The sequence below is a fragment of the Micropterus dolomieu genome, linkage group LG12, assembly GCF_021292245.1.
Source record: "Micropterus dolomieu isolate WLL.071019.BEF.003 ecotype Adirondacks linkage group LG12, ASM2129224v1, whole genome shotgun sequence".
NCBI classification, from domain to species: domain Eukaryota; kingdom Metazoa; phylum Chordata; class Actinopteri; order Centrarchiformes; family Centrarchidae; genus Micropterus; species Micropterus dolomieu.
The window spans coordinates 38286918-38294399 of NC_060161.1; the positions used below are offsets into that span (position 1 = coordinate 38286918).

The 7482-nt window shown below is 41.8% G+C and overlaps 1 protein-coding gene across 1 annotated transcript in view; it reads right to left on the reverse strand.

The window, feature by feature from the left end:
• LOC123980185 (zinc finger protein 260-like) overlaps window positions 1–7482 on the reverse strand; it is a 672464-nt gene that overhangs the window by 61567 nt on the left and 603415 nt on the right. The gene's annotated exons all lie outside the window — the stretch shown is intronic.

Sequence of the window (7482 nt, forward strand, 5' to 3'; positions counted from 1 at the left end):
CAGGATAACCAAGGAGTGGCTCTGTAAGAAGCATATCGAGGTTCTGGCGTGGCCTAGCCAGTCTCCAGACCTAAACCCAATAGAGAATCTTTGGAGGGAGCTCAAACTCCGTGTTTCTCAGCGACAGCCCAGAAACCTGACTGATCTAGAGAAGATCTGTGTGGAGGAGTGGGCCAAAATCCCTCCTGCAGTGTGTGCAAACCTGGTGAAAAACTACAGGAAACGTTTGACCTCTGTAATTGCAAACAAAGGCTACTGTACCAAATATTAACATTGATTTTCTCAGGTGTTCAAATACTTATTTGCAGCTGTATCATACAAATAAATAGTTAAAAAATCATACATTGTGACACTACAATGACAATTTCAGACCCCTCCATGATTTCTAAGTGGGAGAACTTGCAAAATAGCAGGGTGTTCAAATACTTATTTTCCTCACTGTATATGGTCAATAAGAACTGGACTTATACTCCCCTGATAATTCACTTCCCATCCTCACCTGAATTGTCCTGTTACATAAAAAAATCTTAATCCAGTTAACATTCTTCCTCTGATTCCAGCATCATAAAATGCATTTAGCAACCCCTCCTTCCAAAGCATGTCATAGGTTTTTTCAATGTCCAGAAACATTACTACAACTGCTTCTATCTAAGTCTCTGTTATCATGCGCGCCATAATTTTGCATAAAACATAGGTTAATGTAAGAACTATTATTACTAATGTCTGTAAGACATTCACAGTTGGAATGATAAGAGCATGTTTCCAATTTTAGGAAGACATAGCACTCTTTCCATTATAAATAAGGGATAGAACTTCTTCTATCATTTCTCCAGAATTTTAAATAATTTATATCCTAGTCCATCCCTGCCTAGTGAGGTATCTTTCCCCTGATTAATAGCTTTTTTTTAACGCCTCCATTTAGAAAAACACAATATAAATCAGAATTATCCCAATTTATTTGTAATTTTGTCATTATTTCTTGTTATTTGGCATCTCCTTCTACTGTTTTCTTCTCCTACATTGTTGGAACTTGTGATAAACTCCCGAACCTTCAACGTAAATATAATGACTGCTTCATTTTTGGTTCTGCGCGCTCCCGACACAACGCTTGCTGCACCGCGCATGCGCCGCGCGGGAAACTCCCGGAACAAAGAAAAGAGAAACGCTCGTGAGTTTTTCTTTCAGCTTCCTCTCTTCAAGATGAAAACAGGAATCACGGAGACACTTTGGAAATCAAACCACGTCAACACAAACCCTGGAGCGGGTTTTCAGGCTCTGATCTCTAACAACAGAATGAACGGATGATACACGGACCCTCGAGACTCTTCCTCGTGTCTTTAGTCTCGTGATGAAGTCATGAACACTGACCTGAACATCGGCGCTATCAGAGCACGAGGCTGCTGTTTGGCTCCTGCGGTCCGGGTTCTGGTTCTCCATCGTCCTGCATGTCCGCTGTGACTGGTGGACCGTGTTGTCCTGGACTGAGTCTGGATTCTGGTCTCGGAGCTCTTGAGACTGAGACACAGGAGCGCTGCGGGATCCCGCGGAGTGTTCTCGCGATGTCTCGCCCCGCCCCTTAGTTACTGTCGCTAAGGCCGTTTTGAAACAATGGCTCCTTGATTTCAGGCAGAAGATGAAGTTTAGTTAGTTGGTTTCCCGCCATCAATTGGTCCTGAAATCAGCTGTTCTGATCGTATTACCACTGACAACAAATTAAGAGTCAAGTTAAACCCAAGGGGGTAAGATACAGTTGAAACAGCGAAGCCGACCAAAGCCTGCATGGACGGTTCCATGTAGGCCCAAAAATTACATCAAAACCCTGTGACATCCCGTCACACCTGAGAGATCTAACTGTATTACTTAGATTACAAACTCTCTGTGAATCTAAAAACACTATTCGGCCATCAGTGACGCTGCGTTGGTGTTTGGCAGATGTAGGTGGGCTGATTAAACAGTGAAAAAATGAGTTAGACAAACACACTGAGAAGCTGTGCAGCTACCAGAATTGCGGTGCTTCTGCCGTTGCTCGATGTCATTAAACCACGCTTATGCTGCGTGATCATGCACAGTAGACACTGGTGCCAACAGGAAGTAGCCCTGTAGTAGTAGTTTATTGGTCCAAAACTGGCTTCACTGCTCTCCATTCAAATCTGCGGGCTGGCTTTGTCCAGTAATATACAGACTATGGTTAAACCACACGTCACCACACCAGGATTTAGAAGATACTGGAAGCTGCTGTGTTTAGATTTTGGTCCAGTCAGAATTTGACATATATTCTGAAGACCCACAAACTATGTGCAGGAATGTGGGAGTAGACAGATTTCAGTGCTTAAATATTAGGAACAGAAAGAAATCTCAAACACACATACAATCCACTCCAACAGTACGGTAAGGCAAATTCCTTTGTTTTTGTTGTTCACAGAAGACATTTGGGTTTAGGATCAAAAGACAATAGTTCCTGGTATTCACATCTAGATGTGTTAAACAACTTAGGACAAATCACCGTTTGTATTAGACCGCAGCATTCTTAGGTGAGCAAAAGTAAAGAAACAAATAATATCTTAAAATAAATAACATTTAATATTTGGTGGCATAGCCCTTGCTTGCAATAACTGCCTCAAGCCTGCGACCCATCGACATCACCAAACTGTTGCATTCTTCATTTGTGATTTAATTTGCTATTCCAGGCTTTTACCGCAACATCTTTCAGTTCTTGTTTGTTTCAGGGGTGCTTAAGGAGGTGAAATGCATGCTCTGTTGACTCTATTAAGGTCAGGAGATTGACTTGGCCAGTCTGAAACCTTCCATTTTCCCCCCTGATGAAGTCCTTTGTTTTGTTGGCAGTGTGCTTTGGGTCATTGTCCTGCTGCATGATAAACTTCCCGATTAGTTTCAATGCATTTCTCCGTAAATTGGCAGACAAAATGATTCTATACACTTCTGAATTAATTCTGCTGCTACCACCATCAGTTACATCATCAATAAATATTAATCCATGACATCACCTCCACCATGCTTCACAGATGAGCTTGTGCTTCGGATTGTAAGCAGTTCCTTTCTTTCTCCACACTCTGGCCTTTCCAGCACTTTGGCGATTTGGAGATTAATCTTGGTCTCATCAGTTACAAAAATGTTTTGTAATGTTGAAGAACATGTGTCTGAAATGCAGCTTGTAGCTCTGATCACAGTCAGCACCTTCCGCTAACACTAGAGTCAAACAGCCAACAGGAAGCTGGACAGACAAATGTCTCCACACAACAAGCTGATGTCAGTGAGGAAGTGTTGTAGAAAGTCTGCTGTGTCATGTGATGTTTATGTGACACAGATGTGTAGTGATGGTGTAACCCTCCCCTCCGTGTCTCTGCTGGGACGTCCTCACAGGCAGCATGTTGTCTCTGGGTCATTCTGCTTCCTCCGTCCTCCAGCATGTGACCCAGAGATCCACCGAGCTCCTCCATCATCCAGGATGTTCCCCTCAGGAGAGAGGAGCCCCAGCTGGATCCTATGAGGACGTCTGTTACCGGGCAGAAACAGGCTGCTTGTTGATTGGTCGGCTGATCTGATGGACAGTAAAAGTGGAAATTCTAATATTAATATTCCTCCAGAAGTGTAAAAGGCAATAACAGCAGCAGCAGAGGCTCTGAACCTCTTCATGATGATTCAGCAAATGAAAATGATTCCATGTGTGTGGAATCCAAATCAGAAATGCAATAAATCTTTATTGCTCCCTCACATCTGGGGCCTGAATCCTGAAGCCAGTTTATCTGAGTCTGGGTGATCTGGTCTCACTAAATCTAACAATGGCCGTCCTGGATATCCAGGATCATGAAGCTGCTTATAGACTGGCTCTGTTAACTCTTTGTTTTCCATCCAGCTCTGAGTGTGTTGATGTGAAACAGGATGAGTTGTTGGTTCCAACAACATTATAAAAACCATAAAGGAAGAGCTTCATCTGAGAACTGCTGAATAAATATTAAGATTGATACCAATGAACATTATAATAAGCTATCTGCTATCGAAATCAGCGTGAACAGATGCACTCATTCTCTATCACAACACAACAGCTGCATTTACTCCACTGCTGTACTCAAGTACAACACTCAGGTACTTGTACTTTACTTTCTACTTCTACTCCACATCTCAGAGGGAAATATTGTACTTCACTACATTTATCTGACAGTTTTAGTTACTAGTTACTTTACAAATTAAAATATTTACACTCAACCACATGAAAGGTTCATAAAATATGATGTTTTGTTATAAATTAAACTACCCAACAGTTTGTACTATTATTTTAATAATGTTTTATTTATTGAAAGTTTTCTGGTACACAATATAAATCCTCCACACCACACTCTACTACTCAAAACATTCATTTGAATGTTTGTTATTAATGTTGTGGTTTGGACAGTTGGTTGGACACAACAAGCATTGTGAAGGGGTCACTTTGGGCTCCGTGATGGCATTTCTCACTATTTACTATTTATCGTTTCTTGTGTGTTATTGATGTAGCCTACTATGAGTGTTTTCCTTAACAAATTACTTTGATGATTAGAGGCTGCTGTGAGTCAGTTAAATATTTCCATCCATGCAGTAATGTCACAGCAAATATCACAAGGCAAAACAGAAAAAACCTGCAGTAATAAACTTGACAGGACAGAGGAAACAGAATTAAACTTTCACCTTCCATAATCCATGTTTAGACTGATGGAGCTCAGCATTGATCAGGAGGACGGCTGCTTTACTCCAGTTATCCAGTATGAAACTGGACTGTGTGTCAGAGCTTTTGGATATTTAGAAGAACTTAGAACATAAATTAACATCAGATCCTGACCAATCCTGTCAGCGTGTCAGGAGATTTTTAATTAGTAATTTATGTTGCTGTGGCTCGTGCATAAATTGCCACTGTGTCATTGGGGAGGCGCTTCATCCAGCCGCTATTTAATGTTCATTTTTACAATCCTGCTGCCCATCCACACATCACATTCAACAATAACATCAGTGATATCAAAGTGAAATGACAGTAAGGAATGCGGTTAGAACAGCGCTTTATGAGGCACTACACAAATGGTGAAGGGCTGAAAGTTTGAACACGTTTTAATTATTTTTAATAGGCTTAACTTATACAACTCATGAATATATGGGTTGGTCCAGCTGCATGTCACACCTCTTTTAAACGTCATAGCGGCTGAAAAAACTTCCGCAACGGATACACCGATTTATCCTCGCTTATAGCTCCTCCAACAAGCCTCCTCACTCCTCAATGTGCATTTTAAGAATTGAGATGTCCTTCAAGATGGCGCACTAAGATTAATTTCCAGGTCACATGCTCGAAGATTGAGGACCAAGGAGGCAGAAATTTGGGAAATGACAAAGGGTGCTTGGGAGTCAACACTTTATGACCAAACACCTGCAGACCTAATGACATAAGCCTCACTGCTAATTAGCTCATGCTAGCATGCTAACATTCTAAGCTACGATGGTGAACATGATACACATTCCGGCCTCAAACGATTGGGTGATGCCTCTTTAAATGTTTGAGTTATGGGATGTTTGCTCATAGCTGGTGCTGCTGACCCCTCTGGTTTCTGGCCTCGTTTCATCCACTCAGGACCCTCCAATGAGGTTGGTTACTTCAATAAGTTTTTTTCTTTTTTTTCCTTTTCTCCAAGCAGCGCTTGAAGTGGGCCGGAATGCCCCAATATGCGGTACCAGCACCCAGGTTTTCTGGGCGCTACGTGACACTCACCTGTTCCTGATCTTACCTGCCTGCTAAACTCTGTCGGCAGAGAGAGACGAGGGAGAAGAGAAGCTTGGGTGCCTTTCAAGCAGCAGTGTTCTGAATGTAGCTCGTCAATGTCACTTGTCGTGAACCGACCAATCACTGTACTGGCACCTATTTTTTCCCCACTTCAAGCACTCCAGGTCTCCAGGTAATGTCCAGGAAGGATTATGAGTAATCCTCAAAGCAACGGAGGATTTCCCCTTAAGTAACGTGTCTGTGAATGTCCGTGGACAAAACAGTGCTAACTTACTTGAAGAGCACGTAAAAGTTAAGCTAGATTTCTTTGGTTGAATATTATCTGTTGTTGATTTTGCCATGTTTTTATGAAGCCAGCCATCCGTTTGTGTTTTATAGCCAGTAGAAAATCTCTCCAGTACAGCTAGCTAACTTTAACATGATGCCGTCTTTCCAGACAGAGCATGCGTTGTTTGTCCACATGATTGAAAATTGACAACATCCATCAACAGCTGCCCACCTCACATAACAGTGCACTTTATCCACCTACCTCTGCCCCACTCTACTTTATTATCTAGTTTCCTACTCTCAACTGTCACTGAAATATCTGACCTAGTCTGGAAATCCAAGTCCTCCACCTGCCAGCTTGACCCTCTCCCTACCCACCTAGTTAAAATCTGCCTACCCTCCCTCTTCTCTCTTATAATTACCATCATCCACTCCTCTCTTACTTCTGCTCATGTCCCCTCCTCTCTCAAAACTACGGCTATTAACCCCGTACTAAAGAAACCTGGTGCAAATCCCAACGACCTAAACAATTTCAGACCAATCTCCAACCTGCCATTTACCTCAAAAATCTTTGAAAAGAAAAACATTGCTGCGCAGGTCCATAATCATCTCATCAACATAACCTCTATAAACAGTTTCAATGTGGTTTTCGGCCTCTCCATAGCACAGAAACTGCCCTAATAAAGGTCACCGATGACCTACTAATGGCTGCTGATTCTGGTCATCTTACCATACTCATCCTTCTCGATTTGTCTGCTGCCTTTGATACCGTCTCTCACAATATCCTCCTGGACCGTCTAGCCTCCATTGGTATCATCAACACATCACTGAACTGGTTCACATCATACCTGTCTGGCCGGACTCAGTTTGTTTTTTTTAAACAAATTATGCTTTAAAAAAAGTGATGGGGACAAAATGTCCCTAGCGTTTGACACCTATGAATATAATATGCCAATGTAAGTGCCAGTTGCTTCTGTGATTATTCATCCTGTTCCGGTTTTGCATCTAAAGGCTGCTTTAACTATACAGGTGCTGGTCATATAATTAGAATATCATCAAAAAGTTGATCTACTTCAGTAATTCCATTCAAAAGTGAAACTTGTATAATGTATACATTCATTCCACACAGACTGATATATTTCAAGTGTTCATTCCTTTTAATTTTGATGATTATAACTGACAACTAATGAAAACCCCAAAATCAGTATCTCAGAAAATTAGAATATTGTGAAAAGGTTCAATATTGAAGACACCTGGTGTCACACTCTAATCAGCTAATTACCTCAAAACACCTGCAAAGGCCTTTAAATGGTCTCTCAGTCTAGTTCTGTAGGCTACACAATCATGGGGAAGACTGCTGACTTGACGGCTGTCCAAAAGACGACCATTGACACCTTGCACAAGGAGGGCAAGACACAAAAGGTCATTGCTAAAGAGGCTGGCTGTTCACAGAG